Here is an 18,350-nt window from a genome sequence, read left to right as displayed (position 1 = left end):
CAGTTTTTATCTCTAGGAAAACATTCTGCTTTATTTTGTAGGAGTTCTAGTTCTGACATTTGGTGACATTTTCCCTTACTGTTGACAGTTTTGTTTTTTTCTCCCCATTTAGATAGTGAACCACACTGGTGAGGTATTTCATTTGTTTTATCCAGTCAGTTTTCTATCTCATAAAACCCTACAAAGTTCTCATCTCACAGCACATTCTTGCTTGGTTTTCATTGCTACTACTTTTTGCTTTACTTTGAATTATTTTGTTATTACTAGGATATGGGAGGTTGACTTTTTTCCCTAAGCATCAGGCAAACACATTTTAGCATTTCTTTTTTTTATAAGAAATTGTCCTCCTTCCATAATCATTATGTTGTCTAAAGTTATTTATTTTTTGAAACATTATAAAATAAAATTTCTTAACCAACTAAAATTTGATTTTGTCATTATTTTGCAATCTGTTCTGTGTTTACTTATGTTGAGTGGTAGGCAGTCAAAAAAAATTTTTTATAGAATCCTCTTATTTCTCAGCAAATTTTTTTATCTTCATAATTTGTAATAGACATTACTACCCAAAATTAGTGATAGAAAAAAATGGCATTTTTATAGAAAAAAATGTATTTTTATCACTGTTAAAATGAACATGATTAAGGCAACACTTTCTGGCTAGTGATAGGAATTATTGACAGTAATTAGAAAGCACTTAACCAGAATTGATGCTCTGCTTCACAACTATTTCCACTACACCTGACAAAGAAAGAGTAACAAAAATATCACAGTGTGTAGCATTCTTGCAAAGCTTGGATTTTCCAAGTATTGGTTAATTCTTTATTCACATATCAGTCATGCTCTATTGCTGTTTTAAGCTTTAAATTTTTGGTGACTGCAGCTACGAACCCACAACCCTCATACTTACTTTACTATTGAACTTTACACCGCTAGACTAGAATGTGTGAATTTACATAAATGATCACATCCCTATATCCATGTGGTCCCACCCCCCACCTTCATTCACACATCCTCCCCCTTCCCACCCCCATACACATACACTTCATCCTATTAAATTATTTTCTGGTACTTTTCAACTTTTTTTTTTAAGATGTTTGATAAACAAATTTGATAAATGTTAGAGGGAGAATTTTCCACTGCAGCATGGAGATAAAATATTCCTTCATATAACATATGTATTTAAAAGATGCAAAATAAGGAAAGATTCTAAACCTTTTTACAGTGTAGCTGATTCTCCACAGAAAAATTCAAACATAAGATCAGAACTATAAAGAAGAGATGGCTTAATTAAAGCACTATATTCACAGCTCCCTACTTAAAGAATATCTCAAAGGAAAGGTTAGAGCATATTATAAAGGATGAGCAGTCATCACACCAATATTAACTAGTCACAGGCCTTCTTAAAGATCAGGGAAACACTCCCAATTTTTCCCAAGGAGGTTTCTGGACATTTTTGGTTAAATTTGTTCATGAGCAGATAACCTTAGTAAGATTATCTTTGCCCTTCTTCTCTGGTTTTTAATTATTTTAATTTGCCAAGTCCTTTTTTTCATAAATCAGTTCTGTCATAAATTGTAATTTGTGTATTTAAGAAAATGAATGTTGAATGCTATTTGGAGGACCCGGCTAAACTCTCCTATGTACTGCTCATACCCCTTAACATCATTATTAATACTCTCTTGATAAAGTCCTAAATGCGCTAATCATTTCTTCTCACTTACCCTGTAGAACAACAACCTTGGTTGAAACCAAGTGTCTTTCCTGTGCCTATCCAAAATAGCTGAGTCATGTCGGTCGTGTCCATCATATTGCCTAGAACAATGACATCACTATAAGCTCCTGGTCACCACTAGCTTTTTAGTTGTAATCAGCAACACTACTATTTCCCTTGGCAACTTACTCTCTAATTCTCCTCCATCCCTATTTTAAAGCTTCTTGGCTTTTTTTCAAGCTACTTATCAGATGACTTCAGATCTACTTTAAAGAAAAGAGAGAAGTCATCTGGCCAAAAGTCTCTCAACTTGCCACCAACAAATTAATAAGTGTGCATTTACCTGGACCTCTTTCTCTACAATTCTAATGTATGAATGGTTCTGGTTTTACATGCAGCCAATTACTTTGACCCTAGTTTTATCATGTCCCCTTTATCCTCTCAAGCATTTGTTTACATACTTTCTGTCACAGTCTCTGGATGCAGCATTTATCTTGTTATCCTGGACTCTTCCTTTCAGTGTGGTCCCATGTCTTACATGTTAGCTCTTTTCAATATAAATGCAGACACTCTGTGCCTCTGTTCTCCAGTTCACCCTCTACCTCTCATTTATTTTATGTTTTATTCCTTATGAACTTTTGTATATGCTTTCTGTTTCTATTTCTTATTTCAGACTCACTCCTCCATTCAATGTAATTTGTCTTCAGACTCCACTACTTCAGTGAGACTGTTTCTGCTAAGGTCTCCAAGACACTTCCCTGGGACATCTCTTCCTAGAAATCTCACAAGCATATCAAATAATCTGTCCAAAATTGCAATTATAAATGCTTTCCCTAAACCAATCCGTCTGTGGAGTTCCTGAATTGTGCCATCACAGTCCCAGTTTCTCAAGCCCCAAAACTAGCTGTTTTGCTTTGTTTTCTAGTCCTTACATCCAGTTATTAAACGTTATGATGAGCTTTCTTAGTGTGTGGCTTACAGGAAGCCCTTCAGTAAATGCTAAGTATTAAAAATAGTAACAGCAGAAATTTTCACAATTAGCACCCTTAACTATTTATGTGAACTTCTGTTTTGCACATCTATTCTCCAGAAGATTTTAAGTTCATTGGAGAAGATTTTTTATAGCACTCTGAGTCCCCAGTTCTTAGCACTATAACATCTCTGTCTTAATTTTAGTATTTTTATATATTTTAAAATTTTAACATTGTTATGTATTATGTGACTATTAAGTTTTATGTTCACTATAACAGGTATGAAACAAATGGCATATGAATAAAAGAAATAAGTATAAAATATAAAATTATTTAAAAAATTAATATGTAATAAAAACCAAGATAGGAGTCCATTATCTTAATATAAAATAAAATAAGGAATTTATAAATATACATAACAGTAGATTTTATTATTTATAATGTTCAATTAACTATTAGGCAAAAATAATAACTAAGTCAAATTAAAGAGCAAATCACAAATTATTACTATATTATAAAATAAATTCTTCCAAAAGAGCTTTGAGAGAAGAGTCTGGCTTTTGCCAGGACTATATATACTTATGTGTTATAATCTGATATACAACCCAGATAGCCCAAATCCTCACTGGGATTTTGAACTTTCTTCACATAACTGGTAGATATTTGGACTCTCCACACCTATTTTAATGGTGGAAATACATGTGGAGGGGTGGTGAAAACAGAGGAGAGTGCATCCACATACACAGGAATTGGGGGTATGCATTTGGCAGTGTTATTTCACTTTCCATTCAACCTTTTATGGGTATAATAAGTACGAGTAAAAGCTCTAGCAGTAAATAATATAAAATTGAAAAGGAGAGGAGCACATAGTATATAGATACACTTTGTAGTGTATAAAAAGAAAATTCCTCTAAACGTATTGCTGAGCACATGGGAGATACTCCTGAAGATGTCTTAAGACAACTGGAAAAAGAAATAACCAAGAAGACTTGGAATTACCATGACAGCAGGTGAGAAAAATTAATAAAATTATGTTATTGGATGAAGGAAATTGGATGAAGGTAGTCAAAAGGTAGTCAAAAGATACACACTTCCAGTTTAAGACAACTGCATACTAGGGATGTTCTATACAATGTGATGACTATAGTTAACACAGATGAATATATATTTGAAAGTTGTTAAGAGAGGAAATCCTAAAAGGATTAACATCATCTTAATCTTGTGATCCCTAACAAAAAAAAAAATATTTTTTCTTTTTTTTGTATATATGTGTGATGATGGATGTTAACTAAACTTATTGTGATAATTATTTCATAAGATACTTTAGTCGAGTCATTATGCTATACACCTTAAACTTATACCGTGTACTAGGCAATTGATAATTTCATAATGTTTTAAAAGTGCTGCCTATTAAAAACTAATATATATCCTGGCATGAAAAAAGAGATTAAAATTAATTTTAATGGCATATCTATTATTACTGCATTAATAAGGTACCTATAAAGTGGTGTAATATGAATGATGTGGGCTTTAACTACTCACAGGAATATAAACCTTGTATCAACTTGGGTGATCCTTTAAATTAAAAGAGTACAACTAAAAAAAAAAAAAAAAAGAAAAAAAAGAGTACAACTTAAAAGTTTGTCTGTGTTTAATAATAATATACAGAAAGTTCTCAACAAAATTCTAAAGTTCAGAGCCTCCGGTTTGTCTCTAATAGAATGTACTCGGATTCATTCTGTGTAGAGAATGAGAAATATACCTTTCATTGTCTATCACAAAATTTGTGATAGACCATATCCCCTAAAAGCTAGAGATATAAAGTAACTTCTTAAAAGATGCTATTTAATAGCATGAATCATACAAAATTAGAAGTTGGAAAATGCTGTGTATTAAATAAAAATACTGAATGCCACTGGTGTTTCTGATAATTTCTTTATTCTTTTTTCCTTAATAATTTTTTATATACAGAAAAAGAACATGAAAGAGAGCTGCATAAAAATTAGTTGCATTTTGTTGAAGCGATTGTCAACTTGAAAATGGATTTCATTTTCAAGATCATCATCCCTGATTTTGTTTTTGGAAGACGCTTCTTAATGGAGCTTTATGGTGACCATTTTGTGCTGATTAAATACTATAATCCTCTTATTTGTGCAGATTTGTGCAGGTCCCTTGTGCTCCTCACTTTTATTAAACAACGGGTCTAATGAAGCTCATGCAGTGTTTCTGGGTAATTATTACTTACAGTCTGAAGTGAATTTCAGTTCCAATCCATTTACATTTATGTGCTGAAACTAAATGATTAATGCGAATTTTTACACATTTTTAGATTTAATTTTTCAGAATAATGAAACTATAAATTTCCAGTTCTTGGAATCTTCTTACCTCTTATTTAATTCAGTATGTAATTGAGAACAAGCTTTTAATATAGTTGGAAGGACTTTCCAAATTTGAATTGATTAGCTGATAAGCCACACTAATATATTTAGGGCAAGAGATTTGACTGGTGTTTAAAACATAAAACAAATTCAAAAAATAATATTTGAAAATTCATAACATTAATTTATTTCCCCAAAATTATAACATTTTATCCTTTCAGCATGCTTATATATCTATTTTATTCTATGCAATATTTCTTAGAAAAATAGATTTATTCAATACCTATCAGTTATCTTACAAATGTGATTAAAAATTTTCCACTTTTCTTCACCCAGTCTGGCATAGAGAAATGTAGGATTTTTTTTTAATCATAATCAGAATACCCACACTGAACTAAATATTTTCCACAAAATGGAGATAACCGTAGGTCTATCCCAACCCTTACTGAGCTTCTAATTCTTACCCAACTTATAAAACACTTTCAATTAAATTATCAAGTGACCATTTGTTTTATTTTTCACATACTAAGTATTAATAAAAAAGCTGTATCAATAATAATACAGCATTATATTGACAATAGGCAGCAATTAAGCATAGCAAATAGTTTTTTTAAGAAATACTTTAAACCTTATTGTTTTAAGTTTTTTTTTTAATTATTTATTTATTTGAGAGAGAGTGAGAGAGAGAGCACATGAGCAGGGAGGAGGGGTAAAGGCAGGGGGAGAACCAGACTCCCGGGTGAACAAGGAATCGATGTGGGACTCCATCCCAGGACCTTGGGCTCATGACCTGAGCTGAAGGCAGACCTATAACCAACTGAGCCACCCGATGCCCCAAAAATAGACTTTGATCTTTGAAACAGTTTTAAATTCAGAGCAAAATTGACATTCAAGTACAAAGAGATCCATATATCCCCAGCTGCAACAAATGCATAACTTCATCCATTATCAATATCTCCCCCCAGACTGACATATTTACTACAATTGATGGACCTCTGTTAATTCAACATTATCACCCCAAATCCATAGCTTACATTAGAGTATACTCTTGGTGCTGTCCATTCCACAGGTTTGGACAAATGTATAATGTATATGTGCCCAAGACCATAATAGTGTATATCTTACTATACATAGTTCTATTGTTCTAAACATCCTGGGTTCTATACATCCCTCCCTTCCCCAACCTCTGGCAACCATTATTCTTTTTACTATCTCCAGAGATTTGCTTTTTTTTTTTTTAATAAATTTATTTTTTTATTTTGACAGACAGCGAGATCACAAGTAGGTAGAGAGGCAGGCAGAGAGAGAGGAAGAAGTAGCCCCCCTGCCGAAAAGAGAGCCTGATGCGGGGCTCAATCTCAGGACCCCGAGATCATGACCCTAGCCGAAGGCAGAGGCTTAACCCACTGAGCCAGCCAGGTGCCCTGTCAGAGATTTGCTTATTTTAGAATGACATATAGTTGAAATCATACAGTATATAGCTTATTCAGATTGGTTTCTCTTGCTTAGAAACTGGCATTTAAGTTTCTTTCGTATTTTTCTGTTGCTTGGTAGTTCATTTTTTTTTTCATATTGAATAATATTTCATTGTCTGGAAGAACCATAGTTTATTTATCCATTCACCTACTGAAGGACATCTTGGTTGCTTCCCAGTTTTGGCAATTATTAACAAAACTGCTATAAACCACAGTGAGCATATTTTGTAGGTACATAAGTTTTCAGGTACATTGGGTAAACACTGAGGAATGTGAAGGCTAGAGTATGTTTACCTTTTTTTATGTTCAATTAGCCAATGTATAGTACATGATTAGTTTTTGATGCAGTGTTCAATGACTCATTAGTTATGTATAACACCCAGTGCTCATCCCAACATGTGCCCTCCTTTATACCCACAACATTTTTTTGTAAGAAACTACAAAGCTATCATTGATATGGCTGTATTACTTTACATTCCCACCAGCAAAGGAGAGTTCCTGTTGATACACATTGTTGTTAATAATTGGTTATATCAGTGTCTTGAATTTTGACCATTTTAATAAGTACAGTATTCCTTTGTTGTTTTAATTTGCAATTCCCTAATAACATTTGATGTTGGCCATTTTGTCCCAACATGCTTATTTACCATCTGTATAACTTCTATGATGAGGTGACTTTCTAGGTCTTTGCCTATTTTTTTTTAAAGATTTTATTTATTTATTTGACAGAGATCACAAGTAAACGGAGAGGCAGGCAGAGAGAGAGAGAGAGAGATAGAAGAAAGCAGGCTCCCTGCTGAGAAGACAGCCTGATGCGGGACTTGATCCCAGGACCCTGAGATCATAACCTGAGCCAAAGGCAGCGGCTTAACCCACTGAGCCACCCAGGTGCCCCACTTTTGCCTATTTTTAATCAAGTTATTTATTTTCTTATTGTTGAGTATTAAGTGTTCTTTTTGTATTTTGGATAACAGTCTTTTGACTGATGTGCCATTGGCAAACATTTTCATACAGCCTGTGGCTTGTTTCCTCATTCTCTTGAGCTCTTTCATTTGTTAAAATTATGAATTCTAAACATAAATATATAAATTTAAGAATTTTAAAAAATAAAATTATGAATTCTATACCATATCTAAAGCATGTAATTTATTCTTCATCTGGAATACTAAATATAAGATTTTTTTGGTAGTAATATAGCTTCTACTTCTAAAAGTGTATATGGAAACAAATGCATTATTTCAGAATTTGTTGTATTAATTTTATTTACACACTTTTTATTTACACATAGTTTCAATTTTAGAGAAAGATTATAACAATGAGATTAATACAAAGAACACTCATATGCTTTTTGTCCAGATCAAACTATATTACATTTTCATTATCATTTGTGCACCTGTACTTTCTCTTTACACATACACATACACACACACAGACATTTTTTTTTCCTCAAATATCTGAGAGTAAGTCACTTATAGTGGGGAATTTTAGCTTTAAATAATTCAGTGAGGGGTGCCTGGGTGAAACAGGTGGTTAAGAGTCTGCCTTCAGCTCAGGTCATGATGCCAGGGTCCTGAAATTGAGCCCCTTCACAGACTCCTGGCTCAGCAGGGACACTGCTTCTCCCTCACCCTCTTTCTCTCCCCCTGCTCATGCTCTCTCTTTCTCTCTCTCTATCTCTCTGTCTCAAATGAATAAATAAGATCTTTAAAATTAATTAATTTAACATCATAATGGCATTTTAATTCAATTATTCTAAACACATTCTAATTTTGCCAGTTAACAAAATAATGTCTTTTACAGAACTCTTTTTTTCTACAGTTTAGGACCAGGTACTGCATCTAAAAATAGTACTTAGGACTATACTTCCTAAGATGTACCTATAACTACTTTTGGATCCCTTCACTTTGTTTTTGTTTTACTTTGTTTTAATTGTTGTTTTTATATTGAGTAGTTTTAAATATTTTATTTATTTATTTTTAGAAAGAGAGAGAGTACATGAAAGCAGGTGGGGAGTGTTTCTCGATTCCACGTTAAAACATGTTAACCCCCTAGGGCCTGCCTGGGCCTACTTAGCCATAGTGACTCCATGTTGCCTAGGTAGACATTTTGTTGTCTAGAAAAGTTACTGCTCTCGGTTCCAGCTAACTGTTACTAAAACACAACACCTAAAACAAGGTAACTGTTACTAAAACACACACCTAAAACAAGGCCAATTCCAGGTAACTATTACTAAAACACATACCTAAAACAAGGCCATTGGTAACCATTACTAAAACACACAGGTAGGAGACATCCAATCAGCCAAAGCCCACATATGCAGATGTCTGCGATTGTGCCCTATAGAAACTAGCCTGTAAGACCAAGGGGCGTCGCTCTCTTCGGAGGCGGCCCTGGCCGGTCAGTCTGACTTCTAATGCTTGGCATAGAATAAAGCTTTACATAACTTTCACTTTGTCTCAGCCTCATTTCCCTGGCTGGTCAGCCTAACTTCTAATGCTTGGCATAGAATAAGGCTTTGCATAACTTTGTCTCAGTCTCGTTCCTTTGAAAACGGACCCAACATATGGGGGCTCATCCTGGATCAAACAACGAGAACTGAGCCAGCATCAAAATTTCTGGGAAAAGCCTCCGGAGGTAAGATCTCCATATTCTGTGAGATCTGGTCTGTTTGGTTGTGGAGCTCCAGGGAATGGCCCACCAGGGAGAAGCTGGATGCAGCCATGCTCCCCAGGGCTGGAGTGGATGTGGGGACGCCCCATCCCTCTTCTGGTAGATCATCTGGGGGTCTAAGCCCCCCTAGGAGGTCATCTGGGTCTCTAGGGAGCCGGTTAACCCCCGTCTGTAGGGGGCAGGGAAAACCCCCACCAGCGGATGAGGTGTCTTTGTCTTGTCTTTTTGTTGTCTGTTTTGTTACTCCTTTCTAGGGGACTGAGAAAATCCCCACTGGCAAATGTTGGTAGGGGACTGAGAAAATCCCCACCAGTGGCAGTTTCTAGGTAAGGGCCGCTGGGTCTGTGGTTGTCTGTATCTTGTCTTTTTGTTGTCTGTTATGTTGTTTGTAGTGTTTGAAAAAAATGGGACAAGCAGAGAGTAAGGGGACTCTGACTTTCATCTCTCCATTCCTCCTAATAGATGTGAGACTTCTCCCTTGCTCATTTCTTATGTTAATGGCTATAACTGGAGCCAACTGTGGTTGGTCTAACTCGAGGCAGAAACTTTAAGGAATATTCCCAAGCAGCTGCCAAAACTCCCTTTGTTTAGGGGAAGTTCCTTGCCTTCTCTGGCCCGACCTCGACTGCTTAGCCCCTCTCCCTTGCTGGCGGGGCCTTCTGGCAGCACTTTGTTTGTTCTGTCTCCTCCTTCTGTTTCTGCACCAACTTGGGTGTAGCCTGCATAACTGGCTTCTAGACCATCCTCGGTGCTTTCTGCACCACGGCTCCTTCTCTCTTCACTGTCAAGAAACAAAAAGAGCACCCCCTGGACCTAACACCCCCCACTCCAGATATTCCCACCCGTGTCTCAGGTAAACATTAAAAATGGAGTGGGTCCAGGTGAAACGTAAATCAGTATTTAAACTAAATTAAGTTTGTTGGTTTAATTAAAATAGACATGTCTTTAAAGTTACATCAGTAAATGTGAAACTTCAAAGTTTACTGAAAGTCAAATAAGCTCATGTTATTTGTTAAAATCTGTTAGCAAAGAAATAACTGAACTGATGATTAATTGTCTGTCTCAAAGTTTTAATGGATAATTGTTAAAATAGCTTTCAAAGTCTTTAGTAACCTGAAACACTGAAGGTTTACTTGGATGACAAATGGAATTAAATTTGTTGAACATCTAGGTCTTAACCAAATGGGATAAAATACTAAAGCATTAATTACAGGAACCAGGTTTATGCTTTTGAGTTCTTACTGCAAAGAAACTAAAAATATTTAAATCTGTTGATAAACATGTTTTGTGCTTAACTGATTCATAAATTTGCCATCTACAGAATTCTGTTATAACTGTTCACAATTGGTTAATACTTAGCCATCATTAGAGACTAACGTGTTTCTAAGAATAAAAAAATTCTACTAACTGTAACTAAGACTGAAGAAAGTAAAAAAAAATAAAAATAAAAAAACCCTATATATAAAAATAGGAGATACAAAAAAAAGGGGGGGGGATAAAAATACATTTCGTTAAAGATAAAAGGTAATTTTGTCCTAAATGAGATAATTATTAGAAAAAAATGGCTTGGGACAAAACCTAGATACAAAAAAATTGTAAAAGGTGTGTGAAGAAAAAATCTTCAAAAAAATTTTAGGTATGGTCAGGACAGACTAAAATTAAAATAAATTTTAAAATGTAGCACATCAGAATAATAAATCACATAAAATGACTCCATGTATTCTAGATTACGAAAAGAAAAATGCCATTAAGGTTTTTATTAAAAGTTTAAATGTTATCTAAAAAAAAAAAAAAAAAACAGAGAAAATGCAGTTGACTGATAACTAATAGTAAGTTTAGAAAAATTGTACACACAAGAAAAGAGGGCCTAAGACAGTAAGTAGTTTTGTCTTAAAATAAAAATATCTGGTTGCATCAGAACATGAAAAGAAATAAAAACTAAACTTGAAGGTATTTTGTAAGTCATAAAAGGCTTGGGGAAAGTGACTTTATTTGCCTTGGTTTATAGGTTTAAAAGAGAACAATGAAATATGTTGGAAATTTAACCATATTAGATCAGTTTTGATGGATGTATTCACAAGAAAAAAAAAAAAAACCACAAAGTTTTCTTAGATTAATTGATCTACTGTTAAGGAGAGAATATAAATGGTTTTCTCTTTGCCAGACCAGAAAAACCAGTTTCTATATTTTGTTCTATCCATAATCCTATGTATGCATGTGCTTTAAAACTTAAATTTCAGCAATTATAAGCAAGATTTTAATTGTAAATAAGATCTCTTTGACTCATAAAACTTTTCCTTGGTATGCTAATTACTCAAAAAGTACTGCTAAACCTATGCTAAACCTTGGGTTACATATGGGTAAATGCTATAACTATTATAGAAATTCTATGCATTTCTTAAAATTTTAACCTTTTGATAAGGTCATCACTTGATATTGTAATTATTGAAATGTTATGTGTCACAGAAGTAACTTGATTTTCTTGCCAGTTAAACTGTAAAACCATATCTATTCTGAATTTTTGTCATTCATAATTGTTTTAATTCTCTTATAAAATAAATTCTGCCTTGAAGAAAATTCATATGGTCTTTGATATGTTGAAATCCTGAAACTGAAATGGATAAAAATTTCCAGAACTAACTAAAACTACATTCAAACTAAACCAGAATTAGTAACATGGGGCCTCAATCCCTGGCGAATGAAGAACTACTGCCCAAAGGAACCCCCTGACTGAAACCCAAACTCTGATAAAGGTAAGGAGAGTCTATGTTTCTACCGCCAGGCTCTTCTGGGAGGCCTCCATGTGACTGCAAGGAGACCCATAAATTTATCTAAAATTAGTGTGGTGACTCAAGATAAGGATGAGTCTCCGGGGCTTTTCTAGAAAGACTTATGAAAGGCTATAAAATATATAGCCTGATCGACCCTGAGGCACCCAAAAATCAGAGGGCAATAAATCTTGCCTTTGCCAGTCAGTCAGCCCCAGATATAAGGAGAAACCTTCAGAAAATTGAAGGATTTAAAGGAAAGAATTTGACTGAGTTAGTGGGAATAGCAGAAAAGGTGTTTAACAACAGAGATACACAAGAAGATGAAAAACAGACTAAAAAATAGTTAAAGTTTTGGCATTACATGAGATGGGGAGAAAACAAAGGAAAAGAGGTCAATGGAAAGGAAAAAGGCAGGTAAAAAATGGTCAGTGGAAAGAAAAGCCTAAGTATAGAAAAAACTGATGAGAAGTCTTAGCTTCAGATCAGTGTACTTACTGCAAGGAAAGAGGACACTGGGCCAAGGAGAGTCCCCAAAAAGAAGACGGCAATGCTGGCTAGAGACTAACGGGACCATGGTTCAGAGACCCTCCCCAAACCTCAGGTAAAAACTCAGGTGGAGGGGAAATCAACTGATTTTTTGATGGACATGGGAACCCAATTTTCATCATTACTAGAGCCTATGAGAAAGCGATCTGAAGAGGAAGTCTGGGAACACGGGGAAAATGGCACAAAAGGACATAAAAAACAACAGAAAAGACCTTAAATTTGGCCTACGGCTGTTCGTATCAGTACTCCCTCCCCTGGGAAGCAAAGGAAGGGATCTCCATAAAACACACCTTTGCTTCCCGTCAAAAGGCCGAAACTGGGGAGTACCGACCTGTTCAGGACTTGCGGGAAGTTAACAAATGGATTAAAGATATCCACCTGAAGGTGCCTAACCCCTATACCCTACTCTCCCTCCTGAGCCCCAAGAGAACCATGTATACTGTCCTAGATCTCAAGAATACAAGAGAGTCTCAGCCCCTCTTTGCTCTTGAGTGGTCCAACCCACAGAAAGTGTTCCAAGGCCAACAAGCTCACCTGGACAAGAACAAACGCCCGAATGATAGGGTATAAGGCCCTCCCCCTCAATGAACTGAAAGTGACTTTCCGGTCCCTGGCGGTGCTGAATCCAGCCATGTTGCTGCCAGAGGAGCTGACTGACCACAATCCTTGCTAACACCCGCTGAGGACTATAATTCATGCTTGCGGGGGACAAGCCACTTATTTAGGCTTTGATCTCCAAGAAGGAGTGTGTTCACTGTCTGAGTCCAGGAAACAGGTAACCAACGGATACCCCTGCCCCACCCACACTACTGCGGGGAGGTCCTAACCCAGGTCACAGGAATAAGGCCGAATCTCAAAGACACTCCCCTCCCGGATGTGGAGATGACTTTGTTCACAGACGGGGCTAGCTACATGGCGGATGAAAAGAGGTATGCAGGGGCTGCGATGGTTTCTCCTGAGCAGGAACTCTACAAAGCGGCCCTGCCACACATCTCTAGGAACAGGTATGTCCTTGCTACTCTCCATATAGATGGGGCTATTTATTTTAAAAGGGGCTTGTTAACAGAAAAAAAAAAATTTAAAAACAAAGAAAAAAATACTAGCTCTCCTCCAGACTATTTGGGACTCAAAAGGTGGCCATTATGCATTGCCTGGGACACCAAAAGGGGACTGATCTGGTTTCAAAAGGAAACTAATTAGCAGATCAAGCAGCAAAGCAAGCAGCCAGAAAATGACTCAAAAACTGGTTACACTCCTGGCTCGAGCCCTACCAGAAAAACTGGATTATTTAGAGGAAGATTTAAAATATTTACAAAAATGGACTAAATTAGGGTATAAAGGGGACTGGGCTAAGACTGGGACAGAAAAGTTAATTCTTCCTCGAAGACTAGGAAAAAAATTAGTAAACCAAATACATCAGGGTACTCATTTAGGGACACGGAAACTTAAAAAAACTCATGGGCAAGCAATTTCAGGTATCTAAATCAGGGGATATGGCTCAGGATATAGTTAATGGATGTGCTCAATGTCAGGCAGTAAAAGCGGAAAAACTAGGAAAAAAAAAGAAAGAAAAAGAGGTAGGGAACCAGGAATTTATTGGAAAGTAGATTTTACAGAGATAAAACAAAAAATATGGACACAAGTATATGTTAGTTTTTAGATACATTTTCAGGCTGGGTAGAGGCTTTTTCCACCAAACAAGAAACGGCAGGAATGGTTAGCCAAAAAAACCACTAGAAGAAATAATTCCTAGGTTTGGGCTGCCTCTCGGATCGGGTCAAACAATGGTCCTGCATTTGTGAGCTCAGTCTCACAGGCATTAGCCAAGGACACAGGCACTAATTGGAATCTACATTGTGCCTACCAGCCCCAGAGTTCTGGACAAGTAGAAAGAATGAGCCGGACTCTTAAAAAAAAACCTTGACAGAGTTAATTCTGAAAACTGGCAGTGGATGGATGGATCTCCTTCCCTTTGCCCTCCTTAGGGCATGATGTACACCCTAGTTAAACAAGGTTACCCCATTTAAAATAATGTTTGGGAGACCCCCCTCCGCTCTGCTCACGGCTACAAAAGGTTACCCTACAAAAATGACTGATCAGTCTGTATTCCAGTCACTACAGGCACTGCAGTATGTCTTAAAAAGAGCCCCTGCAGGGATCCAAGCTGCCTACACTGAGATGGAGACAAAGACGGAACAACATCCTTACCACCCCAAAGACTTGGTTTGGATATGCCGCCACCACGTGAGATACTTGAAGTCTCATTGAAAGGGACCATTTACTGTCATCCTATAGAGAACCCGAGGGATTCCAACATTTTGCTGCAGAAATAAAATGGACAAAACCTGTGGTTCCCATCCTAATTTCAGCACTAACTGATTCTTTAAAAAGTCAAAGAATTGACTAATCTCGAAAGAAAAGGGGGGGATGTTGGGGTTGATTCCACGTTAAAACATGTTAACTCCCTGGGCCTGCCTGCCTGGGCCTACTTAGCCGTAGTGACTCCATGTTGACATTTTGTTGTCTAGAAAAGTTACTGCTCTTGGTTCCAGGTAACTGTTACTAAAACACAACACCTAAAACAAGGTAACTGTTACTAAAACACACACCTAAAACAAGGCCAATTCCAGGTAACTATTACTAAAACACATACCTAAAACAAGGCCATTGGTAACCGTTATTAAAACACACAGGTAGGAGACATCCAATCAACCAAAGCCACATATGCAGATGTCTGCGATTGTGCCCTATAAAAACTAGCCTGTAAGACCAAGGGGCGTCGCTCTCTTCGGAGGCGGCCCTTGCCGGTCAGTCTGACTTCTAATGCTTGCATAGAATAAAGCTTTACATAACTTTCACTTTGTCTCAGCCTCATTTCCCTGGCTGGTCAGCCTAACTTCTAATGCTTGGCATAGAATAAGGCTTTGCATAACTTTGTCTCAGTCTCGTTCCTTTGAAAACGGACCCAACAGGGAGGGGCAGAAACAAAGGGAGAGGGAGAGAAAGAATCTTAAACAGACCCCATGCTCAGGGCAGAGCCTGACAGGGGGCTCAATCTAGCCACCCTGAGATCAGGATCTGAACTGAAATCAAGTGTCACTTGCTTAACTGACTGAGCTGCCTAGGCCCCCTATATTGACTAATTTTAGATGCACATGCAGTTACAAAAAATAATATGGGTGATCCCTTTACCCAGTTCAGCCTCCCCAATTATATCATCTTAGAAAAACATATTTCAATAAAATATTGAGTAAATTGACATTATATGTAATCAAAAAGTAAAATATAATGACATTATATTTGTACAATATTCCTGAAATGATGAAACTATAGAATTGAAGAACAGATTAATGACATTCAGTGCCTAGAGACAGGAGGATGGTAAGGTGGTAGGTGAGTGTTGTTATAAAAGCAGGCATCCTGGATCTCTAGGTGGCTCATTTGGTTAAGCATCTGTCTTCAGCTCAGGTCATGATCCCAAGGTCCTGGGATTGAGTCCTGAATCAGGGTCCTTGCTCAGAGGGGAGCCTGCTTCTCCCTCTGCCTCTGCCTCTATGTCTCTCATGAATAAATAGAAAAAAATCTTTTAAAAAGAAAAAAAAAAGAGGCATCTTCATGGTGATGGAATAAAATAGGTATTTGTGAAAGATCAATAAGCTCCTCTAAAGAAAGTGTCAGTAGTATATTACTCTTAAAGCCCACAAAGCTCAAGAAGTTTCTCTAAGGGCAGAAGTCTTTTTATATACAAAATTGAGTTGGTCAGATTTACTCAGATGTTTTTATGTCTTCTAATTATTGAAAACAAATACCAATGTTGAGTTAAATGAATATGACTTTAAGGTTGCAACCTGCTATGATGGTAAAAAATATATATATACATAGATGAGGGATGCCTGGGTGGCTCAGTTGGTTAAGCCTCTGCCTTCTAGCTCAGGTCATGATCCCAGGGTCCTGGGATCCAGTCCCGCATCATACTCCTTGCTCTGTGGGGAGCCTGCTTCTCCCTCCTCCTGCCACTCTCTCTGTTTATTCTCTCTCTCTCTTTCTATAACAAATAAATAAATAAAATCTTAAAATATATATATAAAGAGATGAATAATAACTTTTTACATTTAAAAAAGCGAAGCAAAGATGTCTGTCCTTTAGAAGAGATAGTAAACCCTCAAAGAGAGATTCTACATTGTAAAAAGTACTGATGACTTATTTTTCTCTCTAATACACTCAATCATGTCTTTATAAACTTCATACAGTTACTATATTAAGGATAATCTAACAGCCTATGAATATACCTCATGAGAATGTAGTACTCATGTTAAAGCACTCTAACATCCAACTAGAAAATATTTGAAAGAGGTCATAGTTAAATAAAGGTTCTGGATGATAAAAAATTAGATTCCTTTAATGATTTCCTTTTTGTTATGGCATCGATTCATCTAAACTTAGAGATGAGAAACTATAATAATTGGATGATTTGTTTTATTCTTTTTCCCTCTCAAAAAATAAAAAATCCTTTACTGTTGTTCCTTATTTTCAATTCATCCCTTTCTACTTTTAATATATATGAGAAAAATCTTATTAATAAATACCGATAAACATAATCATCAATAATAATTAAATGATAAATCAGAGTGGCAATAAACTGTTATATCAGTAGTAAGGACCCAGGAGAAAAATTACAAATCTTCAAATCTTCACTCATATTTCTAGTACCTGTATAACCCTCAGCAAGATGTTTAAGCTTTGTGTGCTTCAGGTTTTTTATTGACAAAAACAAAATAATTTTGCCATCTCCAAGGATTTTTGTAAGAATTAATGGAAGTAAGTGTGAATGACATTAAAATTATGGCTGGGGTATAATTAGTGCTCAAAAATAAACATTTTTAAATGAGAAATACAACTGATTTTAGTCCATTATGTAAATTAAATGATAAATTAAATATTTTTAACATCCATACAGACTCAAATACACATTAATGCCCAGATAAGGTAACTTATTTTGAAAATACACACCTTGTTACTGCATTGTTACATTATTAATAATAATCTTATTACTATTGTCATCACTATCACCTCACAAAACTTTTAAAATCAAATTAAGAAACTCAAGTATGAAGTCTTAAAATGTTTAAAAAGCATTTAGGCATCTAAAATGGCTGATTTAGTTAATGAAACACGAAAAGGTTTGATCTTGGAAGTTTTTCTAAATTTCAGAGTTAATGACCATATTCTTCACTTAAGAAACAGACATTGGGGGCGCCTGGGTGGCTCAGTGGGTTAAGCCGCTGCCTTCGGCTCAGGTCATGATCTCAGGGTCCTGGGATCGAGTCCCACATCGGGCTCTCTGCTCAGCAGGGGGCCTGCTTCCCTTCCTCTCTCTGTGATCTCTTCCCTTCCTCTCTCCTATGTGATCTCTCTCTGTCAAATAAATAAATAAAATCTTAAAAAAAAAAAAAAAAGAAACAGACATTGGATGGAGATAATGTTTTCATTAAGAAATTTTTAAAGGTATTACTGCTAATAGTTGAGCTTATCTACCATTAAAATAGAAAGATTTCTTCACATCTTATGATGCCTTGATCTAAATTCTATTAATAAAATTACATTAAGAATTATGGAAATCTCTTTTTATTTTTTGCAGTTATTTTTTAACTAAAATTTTGCTCCTGCCTTTGGGAGTTCCAGTTCTTCTATGATCATTTCATAGAATGGTTGGTACGAAAAATCATAAGAAAAAAAAATGACCATAACTGAATACATATATAACAAGTGTGTGGCATATCCATAATTGGATACATACATAACAAGTATATAGCATTTTTGCTTGTAGT

General features: G+C 35.9%; 1 long non-coding RNA gene across 1 annotated transcript; it reads left to right on the top strand.

Annotated features, from left to right (window-relative positions):
- Positions 1-8,959: 8,959 nt before the first annotated feature.
- On the top strand, positions 8,960-14,885 carry LOC123393985. The gene is made up of 2 exons (XR_006608798.1): positions 8,960-9,169; positions 14,635-14,885. It is a non-coding gene; the product is annotated as an uncharacterized LOC123393985 (long non-coding RNA).
- Positions 14,886-18,350: the final 3,465 nt, after the last annotated feature.

The sequence above is a fragment of the Mustela putorius genome, unplaced genomic scaffold (genome assembly GCF_011764305.1).
Source record: "Mustela putorius furo isolate JIRA1106 unplaced genomic scaffold, ASM1176430v1.1 tig00000056_pilon_pilon_pilon, whole genome shotgun sequence".
Lineage (NCBI taxonomy): Eukaryota > Metazoa > Chordata > Mammalia > Carnivora > Mustelidae > Mustela > Mustela putorius.
Note: the sequence above shows the minus strand (reverse complement) of the source record. Positions and strands in the feature narration are given on the sequence as shown.